The sequence below is a fragment of the Carya illinoinensis genome, chromosome 12 (assembly GCF_018687715.1).
Source record: "Carya illinoinensis cultivar Pawnee chromosome 12, C.illinoinensisPawnee_v1, whole genome shotgun sequence".
Classification (NCBI taxonomy): domain Eukaryota; kingdom Viridiplantae; phylum Streptophyta; class Magnoliopsida; order Fagales; family Juglandaceae; genus Carya; species Carya illinoinensis.
Genome location: NC_056763.1, coordinates 6,172,193 through 6,196,675, shown reverse-complemented (window position 1 = coordinate 6,196,675; position 24,483 = coordinate 6,172,193). Strand labels below are relative to the sequence as shown.

General features: G+C 38.9%; 1 non-coding gene across 1 annotated transcript; it reads right to left on the bottom strand.

Moving 5' to 3' along the window:
* Positions 1-2,813: 2,813 nt before the first annotated feature.
* Positions 2,814-2,921, bottom strand: LOC122290594. The gene has a single exon (XR_006236457.1). It is a non-coding gene; the product is annotated as a small nucleolar RNA R71 (small nucleolar RNA).
* Between the last annotated feature and the right edge of the window lie 21,562 nt (positions 2,922-24,483).

Here is a 24,483-nt window from a genome sequence, read left to right as displayed (position 1 = left end):
TTCTAGCATTGGATGGATTTACTCAAAGAAACTCGTCTTTTCTTTCATTCTTCAAATTTTAGCCCACAGATGCCATACCATTGGTTTCCCTCATGCCCAAGATGAGCCATACGCCCCTTATCTAGCCTCGGTTAAACTTGTAACGTACTTAAGGACATTAATCAACTCATAAGTGATAAATCATCTTGAAACCATCTTTCGCACTTAATTTCATTTTTAATTCTTTCTCTCTCTTTTGATATGGGCCTTATTACTCTTATTCTTTTGTTTCCCATCGTTCTTAGTGTGGAAAAGAAGATTAGACTTGCAACTAATAGGACTCTACCCTATGCCGTTTACACCATTTTCTCAAGGGAAATCTCAGCAAATGTATCCCACCTTGACAGTCATAACTCAGTTCTAGGACTGGATGGATTGACTCAAAGAAACCCGTCTTTTCTTTCATTTTTCGAATTTTAGACCACATATGCCATACCATTGGTTTCCCTCAAGCCCAGGACGTGCCAAACCCCCCTTATCTTACATTGGCTAAGCCTGTAACCGGGAGTTAAGGTCATTAATCAAATCACAAGTGATTAGTCATCTCGAAACCTTGTTTCGAGCTCAATTTGCTTCTTAATTCTTTGTCACCACTTTGGTAAGGGCGTTATTACTCTTATTATTTGGTTTCCCATCGTTCTCAGAGCGGAATAGAAGATTAGACCTGATCCACCATATCTTAATACAAGGAATGTCATTCCAACATCCAAGTCGCCGCCAATCGTCACTTTGGTGCACCTCCATGTGCATTGCAACTACTAGAACTCTACCCTATGCCGACTACACCATTTTCGAAAGAGAAATCTCAGGAAATGCATCCCACCTTGACAGTCATAACTCAGTTCTAGCATTGGATGGATTTACTCAAAGAAACTCGTCTTTTCTTTCATTCTTCAAATTTTAGCCCACAGATGCCATACCATTGGTTTCCCTCATGCCGAAGATGAGCCATACGCCCCTTATCTAGCCTCGGTTAAACTTGTAACGTACTTAAGGACATTAATCAACTCATAAGTGATAAATCATCTTGAAACCATCTTTCGCACTTAATTTCATTTTTAATTCTTTCTCTCTCTTTTGATATGGGCCTTATTACTCTTATTCTTTTGTTTCCCATCGTTCTTAGTGTGGAAAAGAAGATTAGACTTGCAACTAATAGGACTCTACCCTATGCCGTTTACACCATTTTCTCAAGGGAAATCTCAGCAAATGTATCCCACCTTGACAGTCATAACTCAGTTCTAGGACTGGATGGATTGACTCAAAGAAACCCGTCTTTTCTTTCATTTTTCGAATTTTAGACCACATATGCCATACCATTGGTTTCCCTCAAGCCCAGGACGTGCCAAACCCCCCTTATCTTACATTGGCTAAGCCTGTAACCGGGAGTTAAGGTCATTAATCAACTTACAAGTGATTAGTCATCTTTAAACCATGTTTCAAGCTTAATTTGCTTCTTAATTCTTTGTCACCACTTTTATATGGGCGTTATTACACTTATTGTTTTCTTTCCCATCATTCTTAGAGTGAAATAGAAGATTAGACTTGATCCACCACATTTTAATACAAGGAAAGTCATTCCAACGCCATAGTCACCACCAATCGCCACCTAGGTGCACTCTATATACCCTATTATTGGACTAAAATACTAAAATGTGAATAGAAATCATAGAAATTAATGTGTATTCTTAAATTGAATTTCTATTTACGTTGGGATACTCCTAAGTAGTTTTTTTATTTCTAATTTCAGAGTTTATAAAAGAGCAAGTCAAGCCCAGCCAAATTCAAAGGAGGAAATTCATGGGGTTTGAGAGCAATTTGGAAGAAAAGAAAAAGAAAAAAATCACAAAATGAAACCACAAGAAGTCCAAGTCCGAAATTCGCTAGGAGACAGTCTGGACATACTTTAGTCTTTTGACTGTATCGTTTTACTCATATATCGGATTGATGTGATTCTTGATGCATTGGAAAGCTATCTTAAAGGGCTATAACTTTGTCTCTAATAAGGATTTCCAAATTCGAACTCCTGAAGGCTTTACGTGGCTGCCAAGTTAAGTCCTAAAATTTAGGCGATTTTTTTATGCGGAAATCAAGAGGACATTAGGGTTTCTTTCTTACCCTATATAAGCATATCATTAGCACGAAATGGAGGGGAGGAAGAGGCACAAGAGGCAGATCTGAAGAGAAGAAAAAATCACTTCCATGGCCCCCGTTCGCTTCAATTTTCTCTGGAGATTTTTGTTGTCCATTATATTTATGGGTAACTAAATTCTCAAGTAGGGTTAAGGATGAACTTGCACATTAGATGGTATTTCTAATTTATTTTTAATTCATGTATTTGATCTTCAATTACTAAAACTCTTTTGTTTTATCATTCTCAATTCATCATTGATGTTTTCTTCTCCGTATAATCATAGAATTTATTGTGTTTAGGATTACCTCCACCCTACACGCACAGCCACACCATCATGCATCATGTTTCCAGCTAATATTCGCCAATTGGATTTTAAAACAGGGATGATACAGTTACTCCCTACTTTTCATGGCTTGGAAAATGAAAATCCATATGTACACATTAGGGAGTTTGAGGAAGTAGTTGCGACTTTTCATAGTCAAAATGCAACTGATGACATTGTGAGACTTAAGTTCTTTCCTTTCTCTTTGAAGGATAGAGTTAAGAGTTGGCTATACTCTTTGAGACCACGATCTATTGGGTCATGGAATGAGATGACTCAGGTCTTTTTAAATAAATACTTTCCCCAACATAAGACCAATGCTTTAAAAAGACAAATCTCCACCTTTGTACAAAAGGACAGTGAGACTTTGTATCAGTCTTGGGAGAGATTTAAGGAGCTATTGAGTATGTGTCCTCACCATGGGTATGAGAATTGGCGCTTAGTTAGCTATTTTTATGAGGGACTTACACCTAGAGAGCGTCAATTTGTGGAGATGATGTGTAATGGTGAGTTCTTACAAAAAGATCCTGATGAAGCCATAGAATACCTCAATGAGCTTGCTGAAAAAGCTCACACTTGGACTGGACCTAGTGCTACTGAGAGCACAAATAGGTCACGACCTGCAGGAAACCTAAATGGTGGTGGAATTTACCATCTCAGGGAAGAAGATAACCTAAAAGCTAAGGTTGAGATGCTCACTAGAGAGCAAGAGGCGTTGAAGACTAAGGACTTAAAGCCAACACACGTGGCTAATCATGCAGAGTCTTTTAGACCATGTTTTGTGTGTGGTGGGGTAGATCACCTTGCCCAAGAGTGTCCCACATTGGCTGAGATGAGAGGAATATATGAGGAACAATGTAATGCCTTAGGTATGTACAATAAGCCTTTTACACATTTCTCTAACACCTATAATCTGGGGTGGCGTAATCACCCCAATTTTAGCTGGAAGTCTGAAAACCAGCCGCCTGCACAACCCCTTAGATCATATCCTACACCATATCATGCACCTTCATCTTCTAGGAGTCCCTTAGAAGATACTTTACATGCTTTTATTGAGGCACAAGGTAAGACTAACCAAAAGTTTAAATCTTTGATTACGCAGGTTGTTGAAGAAAATAAGGAGATAAAGAGTCATATATCCAAGATAATGAGCTCCTTGAGTGTGAATGAGCATGGCAAGTTTCCTTCTCAAGCTCAATCCGCACCCCAAGGTCAGCATATGGCACAAAAAAATTTAAAAGAAGTTCATGCCATTATGACAAGAAGTGGTAAGTCCTTACACATCCCAACAACTGATAAACAAGAGGAAGTTGAAGAGGAACAAAGCAATGATAGCACCGAGTTCCCCAAGGATGCCGAGGTAATCAAGAGTCCAGTTAAGGTACCATTTCCTCAAGCTTTAAAATCTGGTATGCGAACTTTGGATCCTAGTAATGAAATCTTGGAGAACCTCAGGCAGGTAAAGATTAACCTTCCTCTTTTGCATGTTATTAAACAAGTTCCCACTTATGCAAAAGTTCTTAAAGATTTGTGTACAGTTAAGAGGAAGCACCATGTTAAGAAGACAACATTTCTGACAGAGCAAGTTAGTGCTCTAATTGAGCAGCGAATTCCTCCTAAGTACAAGGACCCTGGTTGTCCAACCATTGCATGTAATATTGGGAATCATGAGTTTGGGCAAGCCTTGCTAGATCTAGGAGCTAGTGTTAATTTGATGCCTTATTCCATTTATTTGCAGCTTGGTTTGGGTGAAATTAAGCCTACTTCTGTCGTGCTTCAGTTGGCTGATCGTTCAGTTAAGAAACCGAGAGGGATAGTTGAGGATGTTTTGATCCAAATTGACAAGTTTTATTATCCTGTTGATTTCTTAATTTTGGACACTCAATCAGTTGTTGAGTCTAACTCTAAAGTTCCTCTCATATTAGGTAGACCTTTCCTTGCTACGGCTAATGCACTTATAAATTGCAGGAATGGGTTGATGAAGTTATCTTTTGGAAACATGATCATGGAGGTCAACATTTTCCATATTGAGAAGCAGCCAACAGATGACGAGTGCCACTAAACGTATATGATTGATGCACTCATAGACAAGGGAGTTCACATAACTCATGATTTTGATCCCCTTGAATCCCTTGTGAATTCTGAATTTAATACATACGTTAGTGATTCATCTGATGTTATTGATATTTGTGCTGTTTTTGATGAAACTCAGGATTATGGCACATAGGTTTGGCAATAGAAATTTGAAGAGTTGCCTAAGAAATGTGGAAAACAGATTCCTGTAAGTATGAAAACACCAAGAGCTAAATTGAAATCTTTGCCTAAGTCTAAAGTCTATAAGGTTAAAATGAAAGCATTTCATGATAAAAATATTCTTAAGAAGTGGTTTAAACCTAATGACCGAATATGCTTATATGATTTTGGATCTCACAAGCACAAAGGAAAACTTCGGTTTAGGTGGACTGACCCATTTCTAGTGAAAAATATTTTTGTAAATGGGGTGGTAGAAATAGAAGATCCTAAGGATGGTCAGATCTTTAAAGTAAATGGTCAACGCCTTAAAATATTAATTGATAGGCAAGTTCCGGAAGTGGAAGACATTCCACTTGTGGATCCAGTCTATCAACCTTGACCACACCACCAAGGTATGTGTTTCTTTATTTATTTTGTTTTGCTTTGTTTTGTTTTTGTTTTTTCTTATTTTCTTTCTTTTCCTTTTTGTTTGCTGTTGTTTTCTTTGTTTTTGATTGCAGGATAGTTTCATTTCGTCATTTCAGATTACCATCTTTGGTATTTAGGGAGCTACCCACATCACTCATCAGGTGTATTCTACCATTTTCAGTTACTCCCCATTCAATTTTGATTCTTAAACATTGAGGACAATGTTTTATTTAAGTTGGGAGGTGGTGGTACAAATTCAGTTTTTAAAATGCTTGTTGGAACTCTGTGGCATATTTTCATGTGTCAATTTTTTTTAATTTGCATCACATGTGCATCATTTTCACATGTGTACTCATTCTCATTCATAGCCGTCTTCGTGAATTCACCAAACCCACCAGATCATTTTTTGCCAACATTCACAGAATCCTTAATGCACTTATCCAAGTTTTGTGGTAAGATGGTGGTTTGACACATGTAGCTAGAGAACTCTTTTGCTTAAGTTTTCATGTGAGTTTGGAGAGGATTGAGAGCATACAAATGTAGTAAATTGTGATAAGCGTTCATTGATCTGTTGAATTGGGCACTTCTTTTGAGAATATCATTACATGGTTTGCAGTACAATGGTGGATATACTTGGGATATGACGAAGGTCAACTTAGGATTAATGTTTGAGCCTTTCAAGCTATCCTTTCCATCATAGACCCCTAGTAGCCAACTTTGAGCCAATAAAACACTTGTAGCTTTTTCTTCTCATATGCCCATCTCATCCATGCCTCTCCACATTGGAGTATAACCTATACACAGATTTTCTTACCCTTTTTACTTCCAAGTGTATACTAGGTGTGCAATTTGTATTTTCTTTCTTTAATTTTATCATTTTCAATTAAAAAAAAAAGAGAAGAAGAAGACGACGGAAAAAAAGAGAAGAGTACAAGTTGCAAAGTGTTCAATTGAGTGAGCTCCAACAAAAAAAAAAAAAAAAAAAAAGAAGTTGGTATAGATGGAAAGAATACAAAAGTGGCATGTGTTTGTCCATCAAATTGTTGAAAAAAAAAAGGAAGAAGAAGGAAAAGCATTATTATTTGATGATCTGAAAAGTTGGAGAGTATATTAAGTGAGAAGTGTGATCTATTGAGATATTTAATAAAATTCCATTTGTATGTACTTGGAAGTTTTTGAATCCCTTTCATCCCTTTTTTTCATATAACCCCAAAACCAAGCCACATTACAACCTTTTGTGTTGACCATTCTGATCCTAAATAAGCTGTTGAAAAGATTGATGGAAGTCTCATTTGTTAGTGTTCCTATCATAAGATCAATGTTTGCTTGTTGCTTGTACATAATTGACTAATTTTCCATGAGAGTGTATATACACCCATTGTCAACTCCATAGAGAGAGCCCTTACATGAAACACTATTATACCCGTGAGTTATGGAGTTGAACCTTTTGCTTAAGATGTTCTTGATGTTGCATGTGTCAAGGTTAGTGGTACGATGGTTATGGCTTGGAGAACACACACACACACACACTCTGTGGATTGCTATAGGTGGATTGATCTTGATGGGTTATTGGATTCCTTAGATTGTTTTGATATGTGAATCTGGAAAGTGTGACTTGATGGCCTTTATGTGTGATTTTCTTTGGTCTCTTTCGTTGTTTTGACATGAAAATTGCTACGGACTAGCAAGGAGTAAGTTGGGGGGTGTGATGAGTGTGCGAAAGTGCACTCTATATACCCTATTATTGGACTAAAATACTAAAATGTGAATAGAAATCATAGGAATTAATGTGTATTCTTAAATTGAATTTCTATTTACGTTGGGATACTCCTAAGCAGTTTTTTTATTTCTAATTTCAGAGTTTATAAAAGAGCAAGTCAAGCCCAGCCAAGTTCAAAGGAGGACATTCATGGGGTTTGAGAGCAATTTGGAAGAATAGAAAAAGAAAAAAATCACAAAATGAAACCACAAGAAGTCCAAGTCTGAAATTCGCTAGGAGACAGTCTGGACATACTTTAGTCTTTTGACTGTATCCTTTTACTCATATATTGGATTGACTTGATTCTTGATGCATTGGAAAGCTATCTTAAAGGGCTATAACTTTGTCTCTAATAACGATTTCCAAATTCGAACTCCTGAAGGCTGTAGGTGGCTGCCAAGATAGGTCCTAAAATTTTGGCGATTTTTTTATGCGGAAATCAAGAGGACATTAGGGTTTCTTTCTTACCCTATATAAGCATATCATTAGCACGAAATGGAGGGGAGGAAGAGGCACAAGAGGCAGATCTGAAGAGAGGAAAAAATCACTTCCATGGCCACCGTTCGCTTCAGTTTTCTCTGGAGATTTTTGTTGTCCATTATATTTATGGGTAACTAAATTCTCAAGTAGGGTTAAGGATGAACTTGCACATTAGATGGTATTTCTAATTTATTTTTAATTCATGTATTTGATCTTCAATTGCTAAAACTCTTTTGTTTTATCATTCTCAATTCATCGTTGATGTTTTCTTCTCCGAATAATCATAGAATTTATTGTGTTTATGGATTCAATCATGCTTTTTCTATTGAATGGATTAGTTCTTTGATTATGTTTGGATCAATTATTTATCTATATTGATTTAGTTTTTTGCTGCAATATCGCTTCCTGAGTATATTGTCGTCATTGGATTTTATCAATAGGGGTAGTAATTCACGTTTTTTAAAAGTGGTGAATGTTTTCTCAAAGGGTTACATTTGATTTAAGTCTGGTTTATAAATCTATACCTTCCGATTGGGAATTGCGGGAATTGAGTTCCTAATTGAGTTATCCAATAAATTAAGAATAATTAAAATACCAGATTTGTGCTAGGGATTCCCGACGCTCTACTGTTTGTTAAATTTGAGTACTTTTTCTGTTAATCACTTTGCTTCACTTGAATTTACATTTAAAATTAATCTTTGTTCTCTATTACTTATTTAATATTTTTTCTTTAGTTTCTTTGTTCCTCTTGCTATTCTTTTAATTTGTCTCCCTGTGGAATCGACACCCCAAAGCTGTGCTACAACTACCGCGTTATTCTTTGGGCGTAATCACGTTTAGACCATTTTCTCAAGGAAAATCTCATCAAATACATCCCACCTTGACAGTCATAACTCAGTTTTAGCATTGGATGGATTGACTCGAAGAAACCCGTCTTTTCTTTCATTCTTCAATTTTAGCCCACAGATGCCATACCATTGGTTTCCCTCGTGCCCAAGATGTGTGATACGCCACGTAGCTGCACCTCTTTGAGCATTGCAACTAATTGGACTCTAGGCTATGCCATTTACACCATTTTCTCAAGGGAAATCTCATCAAATACATCCCACCTTGACAGTCGTAACTCAGTTCTAACATTGGACGAATTGCCTCTAAGAAACCCGGCTTTTCTTTCATTCTTCGAATTGCAGCCCACAGATGTCATACCATTGGTTTCCCTCATGCCCAAGATGTGCCATTCGCCCCTTATCTAGACTCGGTTAAGCTTGTAACTGGACTTCAGCGCATTAATCAACTTATAAGTGATTAATCACCTTTAAACCATCTTCCACACTTAATTTCAATTTTAATGTTTCTCTCTTTTTTGATATGGGCCTTATTACTCTTATTGTTTTGTTTTCCATCGTTCTCAGAGCAGAATAGAAGAATAGACCTGATGCACCATATTTTAATACAAGGAAAGTCATTCCAACACCCAAGTCGCCACCAATCGTCACCTAGGTGCACCTCCATGTGCATTGCAACTAATAAGACTCTACCCTATGCCGTTTACACCATTTTCTCAAGGGAAATCTCAGCAAATGCATCCCACCTTGACAGTCATAACTAGGTTCTAGGACTGGATGGATTGACTCAAAAAAACCCGTCTTTTCTTTCATTTTTTGAATTTTAGCCCACAAATGCCATACCATTGGTTTCCCTCAAGACCAGGACGTGCCAAACTCCCCTTATCTTGGATTGGCTAAGCCTGTAACCGGAGTTAAGGTCATTAATCAACTTACAAGTGATTAGTCATCTCTAAACCATGTTTCAAGCTTAATTTGCTTCTTAATTCTTTGTCACCACTTTTATATGGGCGTTATTACACTTATTGTTTTCTTTCCCATCATTCTTAGAGTGAAATAGAAGATTAGACTTGATCCACCACATTTTAATACAAGGAAAGTCCTTCCAACGCCATAGTCACCACCAACCGCCACCTAGGTGCACATCTTTCTGCATTGCAACTAATCGGACTTCGGCCTATGCCGTTTAGACCATTTTCTCAAGGAAAATCTCATCAAATACATCCCACCTTGACAGTCATAACTCAGTTTTAGCTTTGGATGGATTGACTCGAAGAAACCTGTCTTTTCTTTCATTCTTCAATTTTAGCCCACAGATGCCATACCATTGGTTTCCCTCGTGCCCAAGATGTGTCATACGCCCCTTATCTAGTCTCGGTTAAGCTTCTAACGTACTTAAGGGCATTAATCAGCTTACAAGTGAATAATCATCTTTAAACCATCTTTTGCACTTAATTTCAATTTTAATTCTTTCTCTCTCTTTTGATATGGGCCTTATTACTCTTATTGTTATGTTTCCCATCGTTCTTAGTGTGGAAAAGAAGATTAGACTTGCAACTAATAGGACTCTACCCTATGCCGTTTACACCATTTTCTCAAGGGAAATCTTAGCAAATGCATCCCACCTTGACAGTCATAACTCAGTTCTAGGACTGGATGGATTGACTCAAAGAAACTCGCCTTTTCCTTCATTCTTCGAATTGTATCCCACAGATGCCATACCATTGGTTTCCCTCAAGCCAAAGACGTGCCAAACTCCCCTTAGCTTGCCTTGGTTAGGCTTGTAACCGGAGTTAAGGTCATTATTAATCAACTTACAAGTGATTAGTCATCTCTAAACCATGTTTCAAGCTTAATTTGCATCTTAATACTTTCTCACCACTTTTATATGGACATTAATACTTTTATTGTTGTTTCCCACCATTCTTAAAGAAGAATAGAAGATTAGAATTGATTCACAACATTTCAATACAAGGAAAGCCGTTCCAACGACAAAGTCAACGCTAATCGCCACCTAGCTGCACCTCTTTGAGCATTGCAACTAATTGGGCTCTAGGCTATGCCATTTACACCATTTTCTCAAGGGAAATCTCATCAAATACATCCCACCTTGACAGTCGTAACTCAGTTCTAACATTGGATGAATTGCCTCTAAGAAACCCGGCTTTTCTTTCATTCTTCGAATTGCAGCCCACAGATGTCATACCATTGGTTTCCCTCATGCCCAAGATGTGCCATTCGCCCCTTATGTAGACTCTGTTAAGCTTGTAACTGGACTTCAGTGCATTAATCAACTTACAAGTGATTAATCATCTTTAAACCATCTTCCACACTTAATTTCAATTTTAATGCTTTCTCTCTTTTTTGATATGGAACTTATTACTCTTATTGTTTTGTTTCCCATCGTTCTCAGAGCAGAATAGAAGATTAGACCTGATCCACCATATTATACAAGGAAAGTCATTCCAACACCCAAGTCGCCACCAATCGTCACCTAGGTGCACCTCCATGTGCATTGCAACTAATAGGACTCTACCCTATGCCGTTTACACCATTTTCTCAAGGGAAATCTCAGCAAATGCATCCCACCTTGACAGTCATAACTCAGTTCTAGGACTGGATGGATTGACTCAAAGAAACCCGTCTTTTCTTTCATTTTTCGAATTTTAGACCACAAATGCCATACCATTGGTTTCCCTCAAGCCCAGGACGTGCCAAACCCCCCTTATCTTGCATTGGCTAAGCCTGTAACTGGGAGTTAAGGTCATTAATCAAATCACAAGTGATTAGTCATCTCGAAACCATGTTTCAAGCTTAATTTGCTTCTTAATTCTTTGTCACCACTTTGGTATGGGCGTTATTACTCTTATTATTTGGTTTCCCATCGTTCTCGGAGCGGAATAGAAGATTAGACCTGATCCACCATATCTTAATACAAGGAATGTCATTCCAACACCCAAGTCGACGCCAATCGTCACTTAGGTGCACCTCCATGTGCATTGCAACTACTAGAACTCTACCCTATGCCGACAACACCATTTTCTATAGAGAAATCTCAGGAAATGCATCCCACCTTGACAGTCATAACTCAATTCTAGCAGTGGATGGATTTACTCAAAGAAACTCGTCTTTTCTTTCCTTCTTCAAATTTTAGCCCACAGATGCCATACCATTGGTTTCCCTCATGCCCAAGATGAGCCATACGCCCCTTATCTAGTCTCGGTTAAGCTTGTAACGTACTTAAGGACATTAATCAACTCATAAGTGATAAATCATCTTTAAACCATCTTTCGCACTTAATTTCATTTTTAATTCTTTCTCTCTCTTTTGATATGGGCCTTATTACTCTTATTCTTTTGTTTCCCATCGTTCTTAGTGTGGAAAAGAAGATTAGACTTGCAATTAATAGGACTCTACCCTATGCCGTTTACACCATTTTCTCAAGGAAAATCTCAGCAAATGCATCCCACCTTGACAGTCATAACTAAGTTCTAGGACTGGATGGATTGACTCAAAAAAACCCGACTTTTCTTTCATTTTTTGAAGTTTAGCCCACAGACGCCATACCATTGGTTTCCCTCAAGACCAGGACGTGCCAAACTCCCATTATCTTGCATTGGCTAAGCCTGTAACCGGAGTTAGGGTCATTAATCAACTTAGAAGTGATTAGTCATCTCTAAACCATGTTTCAAGCTTAATTTGCTTCTTAATTCTTTGTCACCACTTTTATATGGGCGTTATTACACTTATTGTTTTCTTTCCCATCATTCTTAGAGTGAAATAGAAGATTAGACTTGATCCACCACATTTTAATACAAGGAAAGTCATTCCAACGCCATAGTCACCACCAATCACCACCTTGGTGCACATCTTTCTGCATTGCAACTAATCGGACTTCGGCCTATGCCGTTTAGACCATTTTCTCAAGGAAAATCTCATCAAATACATCGCACCTTCACAGTCATAACTCAGTTTTAGCATTGGATGGATTGACTCGAAGAAACCCGTCTTTTCTTTCATTCTTCAATTTTAGCCCACAGATGCCATACCATTGGTTTCCCTCGTGCCCAAGATGTGTGATACGCCATGTAGCTGCACCTCTTTGAGCATTGCAACTAATTGGACTCTAGGCTATGACATTTACACCATTTTCTCAAGGGAAATCTCATCAAATACATCCCACCTTGATAGTCGTAACTCAGTTCTAACATTGGACGAATTGCCTCTAAGAAACCCGGCTTTTCTTTCATTCTTCGAATTGCAGCCCACAGATGTCATACCATTGGTTTCCCTCATGCCCAAGATGTGCCATTCGCCCCTTATGTAGACTCTGTTAAGCTTGTAACTGGACTTCAGTGCATTAATCAACTTACAAGTGATTAATCATCTTTAAACCATCTTCCACACTTAATTTCAATTTTAATGCTTTCTCTCTTTTTTGATATGGAACTTATTACTCTTATTGTTTTGTTTCCCATCGTTCTCAGAGCAGAATAGAAGATTAGACCTGATCCACCATATTATACAAGGAAAGTCATTCCAACACCCAAGTCGCCACCAATCGTCACCTAGGTGCACCTCCATGTGCATTGCAACTAATAGGACTCTACCCTATGCCGTTTACACCATTTTCTCAAGGGAAATCTCAGCAAATGCATCCCACCTTGACAGTCATAACTCAGTTCTAGGACTGGATGGATTGACTCAAAGAAACCCGTCTTTTCTTTCATTTTTCGAATTTTAGACCACAAATGCCATACCATTGGTTTCCCTCAAGCCCAGGACGTGCCAAACCCCCCTTATCTTGCATTGGCTAAGCCTGTAACCGGGAGTTAAGGTCATTAATCAAATCACAAGTGATTAGTCATCTCGAAACCATGTTTCAAGCTTAATTTGCTTCTTAATTCTTTGTCACCACTTTGGTAAGGGCGTTATTACTCTTATTATTTGGTTTCCCATCGTTCTCAGAGCGGAATAGAAGATTAGACCTAATCCACCATATCTTAATACAAGGAATGTCATTCCAACACCCAAGTCGCCGCCAATCGTCACTTAGGTGCACCTCCATGTGCATTGCAACTACTAGAACTCTACCCTATGCTGACTACACCATTTTCTAAAGAGAAATCTCAGGAAATGCATCCCACCTTGACAGTCATAACTCAGTTCTAGCATTGGATGGATTTACTCAAAGAAACTCGTCTTTTCTTTCATTCTTCGAATTTTAGCCCACAGATCCCATACCATTGGTTTCCCTCATGCCCAAGATGTGCCATACGCCCCTTATCTAGTCTCGGTTAAGCTTATAATGTACTTAAGGACATTAATCAACTCATAAGTGATAAATCATCTTTAAACCATCTTTCGCACTTAATTTCATTTTTAATTCTTTCTCTCTGTTTTGATATGGGCCTTATTACTCTTATTCTTCTGTTTCCCATTGTTCTTAGTGTGGAAAAGAAGATTAGACTTGCAACTAATAGGACTCTACCCTATGCCGTTTACACCATTTTCTCAAGGGATATCTCAGCAAATGCATCCCACCTTGACAGTCATAAGTAAGTTCTAGGACTGGATGGATTGACTCAAAAAAACCCGACTTTTCTTTCATTTTTCAAATTTTAGCCCACAGATGCCATACCATTGGTTTCCCTCAAGCCCAGGACGTGCCAAACCCCCCTTATCTTGCATTGGCTAAGCCTGTAACCGGGAGTTAAGGTCATTAATCAAATCACAAGTGATTAGTCATCTCGAAACCATGTTTCAAGCTTAATTTGCTTCTTAATTCTTTGTCACCACTTTTATATGGGCGTTATTACACTTATTGTTTTCTTTCCCATCATTCTTAGAGTGAAATAGAAGATTAGACTTGATCCACCACATTTTAATACAACGAAAGTCATTCCAACGCCATAGTCACCACCAATCACCACCTTGGTGCACATCTTTCTGCATTGCAACTAATCGGACTTCGGCTTATGCCGTTTACACCATTTTCTCAAGGAAAATCTCAGCAAATGCATCCCACCTTGACAGTCATAACTAAGTTCTAGGACTGGATGGATTGACTCAAAAAAACCCGACTTTTCTTTCATTTTTTGAATTTTAGCCCACAGATGCCATACCATTGGTTTCCCTCAAGACCAGGACGTGCCAAACTCCCATTATCTTGCATTGGCTAAGCCTGTAACCGGAGTTAGGGTCATTAATCAACTTAGAAGTGATTAGTCATCTCTAAACCATGTTTCAAGCTTAATTTGCTTCTTAATTCTTTGTCACCACTTTTATATGGGCGTTATTACACTTATTGTTTTCTTTCCCATCATTCTTAGAGTGAAATAGAAGATTAGACTTGATCCACCACATTTTAATACAAGGAAAGTCATTCCAACGCCATAGTCACCACCAATCACCACCTTGGTGCACATCTTTCTGCATTGCAACTAATCGGACTTCGGCCTATGCCGTTTAGACCATTTTCTCAAGGAAAATCTCATCAAATACATCGCACCTTGACAGTCATAACTCAGTTTTAGCATTGGATGGATTGACTCGAAGAAACCCGTCTTTTCTTTCATTCTTCAATTTTAGCCCACAGATGCCATACCATTGGTTTCGCTCGTGCCCAAGATGTGTGATACGCCATGTAGCTGCACCTCTTTGAGCATTGCAACTAATTGGACTCTAGGCTATGACATTTACACCATTTTCTCAAGGGAAATCTCATCAAATACATCCCACCTTGATAGTCGTAACTCAGTTCTAACATTGGACGAATTGCCTCTAAGAAACCCGGCTTTTCTTTCTTTCTTCGAATTGCAGCCCACAGATGTCATACCATTGGTTTCCCTCATGCCCAAGATGTGCCATTCGCCCCTTATCTAGACTCGGTTAAGCTTGTAACTGGACTTCAGCGCATTAATCAACTTATAAGTGATTAATCATCTTTAAACCATCTTCCACACTTAATTTCAGTTTTAATGCTTTCTCTCTTTTTTGATATGGGCCTTATTACTCTTATTGTTTTGTTTTCCATCGTTCTCAGAGCGAAATAGAAGATTAGACCTGATCCACCATATTTTAATACAAGGAAAGTCATTCCAACACCCAAGTCGCCACCAATCGTCACCTAGGTGCACCTCCATGTGCATTGCAACTAATAGGACTCTACCCTATGCTGTTTACACCATTTTCTCAAGGGAAATCTTAGCAAATGCATCCCACCTTGACAGTCATAGCTAAGTTCTAGGACTGGATGGATTGACTCAAAAAAACCCGTCTTTTCTTTCATTTTTCGAATTTTAGCCCACAAATGCCATACCATTGGTTTCCCTCAGGACTAGGACGTGCCAAACTCCCCTTATCTTGCATTGGCTAAGCCTGTAACTGGGAGTTAAGGTCATTAATCAAATCACAAGTGATTAGTCATCTCGAAACCATATTTCAAGCTTAATTTGCTTCTTAATTCTTTGTCACCACTTTGATATGGGCGTTATTACTCTTATTATTTGGTTTCCCATCGTTCTCAGAGCGGAATAGAAGATTAGACCTGATCCACCATATCTTAATACAAGGAATGTCATTCCAACACCCAAGTCACCGCCAATCGTCACTTAGGTGCACCTCCATGTGCATTGCAACTACTAGAACTCTACCCTATGCCAACTACACCATTTTCTAAAGAGAAATCTCAGGAAATGCATCCCACCTTGACAGTCATAACTCAGTTCTAGCATTGGATGGATTTACTCAAAGAAACTCGTCTTTTCTTTCATTCTTCGAATTTTAGCCCACAGATGCCATACCATTGGTTTCCCTCATGCCCAAGATGAGCCATACGCCCCTTATCAAGTCTCGGTTAAGCTTGTGATGGGAACCAAGGTGGAGCTATCCTTAAAGATCCCTTGCAAATTCCAGATGGGCCAATTACAAGATCAAGAGCCAAGAAGATCAAGGAAGCAATGCAAGGATTGGTGCAATCCACTTGGGATGAAGCTAGGAAGAGCCCAACACTCAAAGATGGGCTTCAAGGAAAAAGAACCAGTTTTGATCCACTTGATACAAGCTGTGGAACACATGACTTAGAGATTGGGCCTATTGTTGTTAAGGCTTTCAATTTGTTTAACGGTATTTTATTATTAGTTTAGAAGAAGTGGGCTTGAGGATGCTTGGCCCACGTATGTCTTATTTCTAATGGACTAGGGTTATTTTTGGGAAGGCCTTGTATTTTTGGCCAAGGGTTTATTTGGAAAGTTAAAATTTTATGTCTTACTAGGGTTTCAGAAGTAACTGTAGCGCGGCGTATGGCACTGTTCACGCTACAGTACCCGACGCATTGTTTACTTAGGGTTTTTGGGGATTGTCTTTTTAAACCACTTGTAACCTCATTTGAGAGGCAGACTATATGGAATTGTGATTGAGAGTTGAGTGATCTCCTTTTGTTCTTCTTGAACTTCTGAACTTATCAAGGGTAAATCAAAACCTTTGTGGCGTTCTTCCTTTGTAATCTAGGTTCTTGATATGGGTTCTTCCATGGGTCTAGATTTTGATATAATCTAGGTTCTTTGAACGGGTTCTCATCGGGTCTAGATTCTCCATCCATATACCTGAGTTTGGCTTTCTTGGGGTTGTTTTTCCAGTATTGTTGTTGGGTCTCAAAGCAAGTCTATTGGGGTTCACATCATTTGGTAATCAGAGCAAGGTTTCCAATCAGGTGTAATTCTATCTTTTATCTATTGCATCTTTAATTCTTGGGTTTCATTGTTCTAGGGTTGTAAAAAAAAAAAAAAGTGCAGAAATTCATTTTTCTTAGGGCTGGCAGATTACTCTATCATTTTGGTTTCATGTTTATCAACATTGGTTGGCTAAGTTGCTTGTTTGAGGGCTGCCAAAATTTACACCATATAGAGGTTGGAAATTTTTGGGGTTTCTTGCATCTTTAAGTTTGTCAATTCCTTGGAGTGTCGTTTCATTGATTCTCTTCTGTTTCCTTGTCAATTTTTATGTGTTTGAATTCATTTGTTTGATTGTTACAATTGAATATTGTTGTTTGTGATTGAATCGGTGAGAAAAGAAAAGAAAAGAAAAGAAAAGAAAGGAAAAGAAAAGAATAGAAAAGAAAAGAAAAGAAAGGAAAGGAAAAGAAAAAAAAATTCGAAAAAAAAAAAAGTTTAGGAATCTGAATTTTTTATCATCAGAGGGGCTGCATTTATCTTTATAGTTAGTGTATTGTCTTGTGAGTACTCTTTCCCTCGTAACATTTCCTTGAGTCTTGTATCATTTTATTCTTTCTATATTTTCTCTTGTTAAGAGTTTCTTGGACCTAATTACTAGTTGGAATAAGACAGGTTTGTATTGTCTTGATTTATAGTTCAATTAGTTCTGAAAGAACTTGAGTGGGAAAACTCTTGAGGTAAAAGGCAAGAGAGTGTGAGATCATTATCGGGAAAAAGCCAATTAAGAGTGAAACACGAGTGGAGTGCTATTACTCGAGTGTAAACACGTAAGGGAGCATGTGAGGTCTTTTCCACTAATAGTTTTTTTGTGTGCAGCGCGTACGATGTCTCATAAAAGTGACTCATCACCAAAAGGGGATGGCAGATAACTCCTTTATGTTGCAGGCTATGCAACAACAGTTTGAACGATTGAACATGATGTTAGGAGAAGTGAGAGATAGGATGGATCAACAGGATGAAGTAATTAAAAATTTACATGGTGGGAGAGATAGGAGGAGACGTGAACCTAGAAGAGAACATGATTATGAAGATGAAGGAGATGGTGAGGATGAGGAAGATCTAATTTCTGAAGTTGGGATGGGTAGGCATAGAGGAGTCAGGCGTGAAAGAGGATTTAGGGGAAACCCACGGGGTCGTGATGGAGTAGATAGGGACCTTGAGAGCATCAAATTGAAAATACCATCTTTCCAAGGTAGAACTGACCCTGAAGCTTATTTAGAGTGGGAGAAGAAGATAGAGTTGATCTTTGAGTATCATAACTATTCAGAGGAGAAGAAAGTGAAGTTGGCAGTAATTGAATTCACTGATTATGCTATTATTTGGTGGGATCAATTAGTGACCAATAGGAGGAGGAATTATGAGAGGTCTGTCGAGACATGGGGAGAGTTGAAAGCTCTCATGAGGCGGAGATTTGTACCTAGCCACTACTATAGGGACCTCTACCAGAAATTACAAAATCTTACATAGGGGTCTAGGAGTGTGGAGGACTACCATAAGGAGATGGAGGTGGCTATGATACGGGCGAATGTAGAGGAGGATAAGGAGGCCACTATGGCTAGATTTTTGTCTAGTTTGAATAAGGAGATAGCCAATGTGGTTGAGTTGCAACATTATGTAGAAATAGAAGACATGGTGCACATGGCTATGAAGGTGGAGAGGCAATTAAAGAGGAAAGGGACATCAAGGTACACTTCAGTTTCTAGCACTCCTTGGAAACCAAAGTGGGAGAAAGATGATCGAGCTGTAACAAAGGCAAAGACAGAACCACCTAAAGGAAACGATGAAGGAACTAGCAACAAACCCAAGTTGGCATCCCAACCTTCTAGAAATAGAGATATTAAATGCTTTAAGTGTTTGGGTTCAGGCCACATCGCTTCTCAATGTCCAAACAAACGTGTGATGATTATGCGTGACAATGGGGAGGTGATGACTGCAAGTGAGGATGATCGTGATGAGACACCTGAGTTGGAGGATGCTAGTGATGATGATGGAGTAGAATACCCCGTAACAGGTGAGTCCCTTGTTGCCAGGCGTGCTCTCAACACACAAATTAAGATGGATGAAGCAGAGCAACAAAGGGAGAACATTTTCCATACTAGATGCCACATCAATGGCAAGGTATGTAGTATGATAATTGATGGGGGGAGTTGTACTAATGTTGCTAGCACTACATTAGTTGAAAAATTGAATTTACCTACCTTGAAACACTCTCGACCATACAAGCTGCAGTGGTTGAATGATTGTGGGGAGGTTAGGGTGGATAGACAAGTGTTAGTTACTTTTTCCATTGGGAAGTATCAAGATGAAGTGCTTTGTGATGTTGTGCCTATGCATGCTGGCCATATATTGTTGGGGAGACCATGGCAATATGATAGGAGAGTGATACATGATGGATTCAAAAACATGTACAGCTTTGTAAAGGAGGGCAAAACAACCAAGCTTGCTCCTTTAACTCCAAGACAGGTCTATGAGGACCAACTGAAACTGAAAAGTGAGGTTGCTCAAAAAAGAAAGAGTGAAAATGAGAGCGATAAAAAAAGAAAGAGTGAAAAAGAGATTGAGCAAAAAAGAAAGAGTGAAAAAGAAAAAGAGTCTGCTGAGAGAAAAGGAAAGACAAAAGTGAGTTTCTATGCAAGAGGGAGTGAGGTTAAGAGAGCTTTCTTAGCAGATCGCCCTATGATTTTTCTTGTCTATAAAGAGTCTTATCTTAATCTTGATGAAACTAACCAACCTCTTCCTAGTTTGGCTGTTTCTTTGTTGCAGGAGTTTGAGGATGTATTCCCAAAGGAAATGCCTAATGAGTTGCCACCCATTAGAGGCATTGAGCACCAGATTGATTTCGTGCCCAGGGCTGCTATTCCAAACCGACCAGCTTATAGAAGTAATCCAGATGAGACAAAGGAGCTTCAGAGGCAAGTTGAGGATTTGATGAGCAAGGGGTACGTGAGGGAGAGCATGAGCCCATGTGCAGTACCAGTGCTTCTAGTGCCTAAGAAGGATGGGACGTGGCGGATGTGCATTGATTGCAGGGCGGTTAATAATATCACGGTAAAGTATCGCCATCCCATTCCTAGATTAGATGATATGCTCGATGAATTGCATGGCTCATGTATTTTTAGTAAAATTGATCTTAAAAGTGGGTACCATCAAATTAGAATGAAAGAGGGTGATGAATGGAAAACTGCTTTTAAGACTAAGTATGGGCTTTATAAATGGTTAGTTATGCCATTTGGACTTACAAATGCGCCGAGTACTTTCATGAGATTAATGAATCATGTCCTACATGCGTTCATAGGCAAGTTTGTGGTTGTATACTTTGATGATATCCTAGTGTACAGCAAGGACTTAAATGAGCATATTGAGCATTTGAGATATGTGTTTAATGTGTTGAGGTGTGAAAAGTTGTATGCTAATTTCAAGAAATGTACCTTTTGTATGGAGGAAGTTGTTTTTCTTGGTTATGTTGTTAGTACAAAGGGTATTGAAGTGGATGAAGAGAAAGTCAAGGCCATTAAGGAGTGACCAACACCGAAGAGCGTCACTGAGGTAAGAAGCTTTCATGGTTTAGCTAGCTTTTATCGGCGTTTTGTTAAAGATTTTAGCACCATTGCTGCACCACTCACTGAAGTCATTAAAAAGAATGTTGGGTTTTATTGGGGGGCTAATCAAGAGAATGCATTTGCCACTATTAAAGAAAGGTTGTGCTCTGCACCCGTGTTAGCATTACCAGATTTTAACAAAGCTTTTGAGATTGAATGTGATGCCTCAGGAATAGGGATTGAAGCCGTTTTGATGCAGGATAGGCGGCCGATTGCCTTCTTCAGTGAGAAGCTAAGTGGGGCATCCCTGAAGTACCCTACTTATGACAAAGAACTTTATGCTCTTGTTCATGCATTAGAGACTTGGCAGCACTACTTGTGGCCTAGGGAATTTGTGATCCACACCGATCATGAATCGTTGAAGCATCTCAAGAGTCAAGGTAAGTTGAATAAGAGGCATGCTAGATGGATGGAATACATTGAGACCTTTCCATATGTCATCCGTTACAAGCAAGGTAAGGAGAATATTGTTGCTGATGCTTTATCACGGAGGAGTAGCTTAGATGGACAAAAGAAGGCAGAGTTGGTGAAGTCACTTCATGAGAGGGTACGGCTTCAAATTGCCCAAAAGAATGAAAGGTTTGCTTCCCAAGCCAATAAAGGGCGACAGCGTGTCACCTTTGAACCAGGAGATTGGGTTTGGGTTCACATGCGCAAAGAAAGATTCTCAACCCATAGACGGACTAAGTTGCATGCTCGAGGAGATGGACCTTTCCAAATTCTTGAGAAAATTAATGACAATGCATATAAAGTGGATCTTCCAAGTGAATATAATGTTTCTGCTACCTTCAATGTTTCTGATCTTTCTCCTTTTGATGTAGGTGAAGATTCGAGGTCGAATCCTTTTGAGGAGAGGGGGAATGATGGGAACCAAGGTGGAGCTATCCTTAAAGATCCCTTGCAAATTCCAAATGGGCCAATTACAAGATCAAGAGCCAAGAAGATCAAGGAAGCAATGCAAGGATTGGTGCAATCCACTTGGGATGAAGCTAGGAAGAGCCCAACACTCAAGATGGGCTTCAAGGAAAAAGAACCAGTTTTGATCCACTTGATACAAGCTATGGAACACATGACTTAGAGATTGGGCCTATTGTTGTTAAGGCTTTCAATTTGTTTAACGATATTTTATTATTAGTTTAGAAGAAGTGGGCTTGAGGATGCTTGGCCCACGTATGTCTTATTTCTAATGGACTAGGGTTATTTTTGGGAAGGCCTTGTATTTTTGGCCAAGAGTTTATTTGGAAAGTTAAAATTTTATGTCTTACTAGGGTTTCAGAAGTAACTGTAGCGCGGCGTATGGCACTGTTCACGCTACAGTACCCGACGCATTGTTTACTTAGGGTTTTTGGGGATTGTCTATTTAAACCACTTGTAACCTCATTTGAGAGGCAGACTATATGGAATTGTGATTGAGAGTTGAGTGATCTCCTCTTGTTCTTCTTGAACTTCTGAACTTATCAAGGGTAAATCAAAACCTTTGTGGCGTTCTTCCTTTGTAATCTAGGTTCTTGATACGGGTTCTTCCATGGGTCTAGATTTTGATATAATCTGCGTTCTTTGAACGGGTTCTCATCGGGTCTAGATTCTCCATCCATATACCTGAGTTTGGCTTTCTTGGGGTTGTTTTTCCAGTATTGTTGTCGGGTCTCAAAGCAAGTCTATTGGGGTTCACATCAGCTTGTAACGTACTTAAGGACATTAATCAACTCATAAGTGATTAATCATCTTTAAACCATCTTTCGCACTTAATTTCATTTTTAATTCTTTCTCTCTCTTTCGATATGGGCCTTATTACTCTTATACTTTTGTTTCCCATCATTCTTAGTGTGGAAAACAAGATTAGACTTGCAACTAATAGGACTCTACCCTATGCCGTTTACACCATTTTCTCAAGGGAAATCTCAGCAAATGCATCCCACCTTGACAGTCATAACTAAGTTCTAGGACTGGATGGATTGACTCAAAAAAACCCGTCTTTTCTTTCATTTTTCGAATTTTAGCCCACAGATGCCATACCATTGGTTTCCCTCAAGACCAGGACGTGCCAAACTCCCCTTATCTTGCATTGGCTAAGCCTGTAACCGGAGTTAGGGTCATTAATCAACTTACAAGTGATTAGTCATCTCTAAACCATGTTTCAAGCTTCACCACTTTTATATGGGCGTTATTACACTTATTGTTTTCTTTCCCATCATTCTTAGAGTGAAATAGAAGATTAGACTTGATCCACCACATTTTAATACAAGGAAAGTCATTCCAACGCCATAGTCACCACCAATCGCCACCTAGGTGCACATCTTTCTGCATTGCAACTAATCGGCCTTCGGCCTATGCCGTTTAGACCATTTTCTTAAGGAAACTCTCATCAAATACATCCCACCTTGACAGTCATAACTCAGTTTTAGCATTGGATGGATTGACTCGAAGAAACCCGTCTTTTCTTTCATTCTTCAATTTTAGCCCACAGATGCCATACCATTGGTTTCCCTCGTGCCCAATATGTGTCATACGCCACGTAGCTGCACCTCTTTGAGCATTGCAACTAATTGGACTCTAGGCTATGCCATTTACACCATTTTCTCAAGGGAAATCTCATCAAATACATCCCACCTTGACAGTCATAACTCAGTTCTAACATTGGACGAATTGCCTCTAAGAAACCCAGCTTTTCTTTCATTCTTCGAATTGCAGCCCACAGATGTCATACCATTGGTTTCCCTCATGCCCAAGATGTGCCATTCGCCCCTTATCTAGACTCGGTTAAGCTTGTAACTGGACTTCAGCACATTAATCAACTTATAAGTGATTAATCATCTTTAAACCATCTTCCACACTTAATTTCAATTTTAATGCTTTCTCTCTTTTTTGATATCGGCCTTATTACTCTTATTGTTTTGTTTTCCATCGTTCTCAGAGCGGAATAGAAGATTAGACCTGATCCACCATATTTTAATACAAGGAAAGTCATTCCAACACCCAAGTCGCCACCAATCGTCACCTAGGTGCACATCCATGTGCATTGCAACTAATAAGACTCTACCCTATGCCGTTTACACCATTTTATCAAGGGAAATCTCAGCAAATGCATCCCACCTTGACAGTCATAACTAAGTTCTAGGACTGGATGGATTGACTCAAAAAAGCCCGTCTTTTCTTTCATTTTTCGAATTTTAGCCCACAAATGCCATACCATTGGTTTCCCTCAAGACCAGGACGTGCCAAACTCCCCTTATCTTGCATTGGCTAAGCCTGTAACCGGGGTTAAGGTCATTAATCAACTTACAAGTGATTAGTCATCTCTAAACCATGTTTCAAGCTTAATTTGCTTCTTAATTCTTTGTCCCCACTTTTATATGGGCGTTATTACACTTATTGTTTTCTTTCCCATCATTCTTAGAGTGAAATAGAAGATTAGACTTGATCCACCACATTTTAATACAAGGAAAGTCATTCCAACGCCGTAGACACCACCAATCGCCACCTAGGTGCACATCTTTCTGCATTGCAGCTAATCGAACTTCGGCCTATGCCGTTTAGACCATTTTCTCAAGGAAAATCTCATCAAATACATCCCACCTTGACAGTCACAACTCAGTTTTAGCATTGGATGGATTGACTCGAAGAAACCCGTCTTTTCTTTCATTCTTCAATTTTAGCCCACAGATGCCATACCATTAGTTTCCCTCGTGCCCAAGATGTGTCATACGCCCCTTATCTAGTCTCGGTTAAGCTTCTAACGTACTTAAGGGCATTAATCAACTTACAAGTGAATAATCATCTTTAAACCATCTTTTGCACTTAATTTCAATTTGAATTCTTTCTCTCTCTTTTGATATGGGCCTTATTACTCTTATTGTTTTGTTTCCCATCGTTCTTAGTGTGGAAAAGAAGATTAGACTTGCAACTAAT